A 2,258-nucleotide genomic window follows, 5' to 3' on the forward strand; every position below is an offset into this window, starting at 1 on the left:
GTTTGTGGAAACAAAGCAGGACCATGGGAGTTTGAGGGAAACTATATCCAGTGAAAGGTAGTGTCACACATGAGTGTGGAGTCAGGAAAACAAGGCAGTGTTACAATGCAAAAGTAGTAGCAGCAGCAATCAGAATAATAAAAAGCTGGAATGGCAAAAAAAAAAAAAAAATTACTAGGAGAAGCTAATAGTGAAAATAAAAAATTAGCCCCTTAAAGGTAAAATGTAAGAAAATATAGCAAGCGCAGTATATAATATATAGTAAGCATTCAACAAATCATATTTGAAGTTGAATACGAAATTCAGAGTGATTATAGCAATTTATAGCAGGCAACTTGCAAGGAGCACTATCACATTAAATAAAAGAACAAAGAGAAAATAAGTGATGCTGTTAAACAATTAGGAGGGAGACTTTGTTTCCAGTCACAACTATTTTGAAGACCTAGACTACCTAGACTATTATGAGAACAACTTGCTATTAAACTGCTTTTGGAGAATCCTCTTAATTAATTTATTTATACCAAATTATTATGTCATTTTGCATAAATATTTTACCCTACGTCTCTGTTGTATTTTCCTTCCCAAACTAATTCCTTTTACAGTCTCCAAAGTCTAATTTGAATAACTCTACATGTGTTGAAAATCAGATATTCCTAAAACAGATACTCTGAACCATTGATTAATTGATTGATTCATTTATTTATTCAGAAGTTATTTATTAAGTGCTTTTTAATTGTCAGACATGATAAAGCTTGTCTCTGCCCTAGACAAGTTCGCAGAGAGGGAGATTCAAACGTAGAAACAGACAACTGACAGTGCACCCCGGGAGCTATGGAAGCGTGGAAGAAGCAGCTAATCATCCCCGGAGGAGACACTTCACATATGAATTGGAGTTTGCAAGATAAAGATGCTGGGGGAAGAATCTTCCAGGACACAGGAGAAGTAGGGTCAGCCAGTTAGCTCGGTTGGTTAGAGTTCAGTGCTGTAACAACAAGGTCAGGCGTTCTGATCCCGGTACAGGCAAGCATCAAAGAAAAAAAAAAAAAAAAAAGATGTAGAGATATAAAAGGGTCTGATGTATTTGAAGAAAAGATAAGAGAAAATGATGTGGTGGGAACATAGCCTTGACAAAAATGAGATTCACTGGATCAAATGGTGAAGTCCCGGAGCTGTTAAGCTGGCAAGTTAGAGTCTAATTCTTTACTATCTGTCCAACCAACAGAAGTATTTAAAGACAGTAGTGACTTGATTGGAATTGTGCTCTCAAATGTTAACTCTAGCAGTTAACTATTAGGTGTTAAATGTTACTGTAAGCAGCAGTTGTAAGATGGACTGGTGGGAGAAAAGACTAGGTCTAGGCAGGAGAAAACAGAGACAGTTATTGCAGTTTTCCAGGTAAGAATAAGTGCTTAAATGTAAGGGTAGTGAGATAGATAGAAAAGAGAAGCCAGATCAAAGATATTTCTTTTGTAAAATTGATGNCTGTGAAAGTTGTTTTAGCAGACTCAAGGTTGATGTGGTACTACTTTTTGAAATTTCTTCTATGTATGACTCAATATATTTCTCTTTCCTGAGACTCTCACAGAGCTATAAAGGATGAATAATGCATGCAGGAGTCAATTATAATTTTTTTCTTTAGGACAATTATTTTCATCAATTTCTAAAAGCTGATAACCAGTGTTGATTATTTGAAAACGGACTAAGAGAATTAGAAACTTGGTAGATACATATGCAATTTATGTATTGTGGGAGATTAGTATAAATTAAGGAGGAAGTTAAAGGATTTGAAAAGGGCTTTGAGGCTTATCTGTAATTTCTGTAAGCCTTTGATGTTTGAGATGGGGATGTTGTAGAATAGATTATGAGATAGATATGAAGAGTAGCTGGACTACTAGTGAGTGGCAAGTTGGTATTTGAACTAGTGTAGCCACAGTTTGTTACAAGACAAGAAAGAATGAAGTGACCAATAACATCTTGAACCATGTGGGGACATGGCCAAAGAGAGGTTTCTGGGGGACCAAGGGGATTAAGACTAATGTTGGGGATGGGGGCAGGTGACTCAGAGAGAAAGGATTTAGCCTTGAGGATGTTTGTGGAAACAAAGCAGGACCATGGGAGTTTGAGGGAAACTATATCCAGTGAAAGGTAGTGTCACACATGAGTGTGGAGTCAGGAAAACAAGGCAGTGTTACAATGCAAAAGTAGTAGCAGCAGCAATCAGAATAATAAAAAGCTGGAATGGCAAAAAAAAAAAAAAA

Source organism: Galeopterus variegatus, unplaced genomic scaffold (genome assembly GCF_000696425.1).
Source record: "Galeopterus variegatus unplaced genomic scaffold, G_variegatus-3.0.2 Scaffold1041, whole genome shotgun sequence".
Classification (NCBI taxonomy): Eukaryota; Metazoa; Chordata; class Mammalia; order Dermoptera; family Cynocephalidae; genus Galeopterus; species Galeopterus variegatus.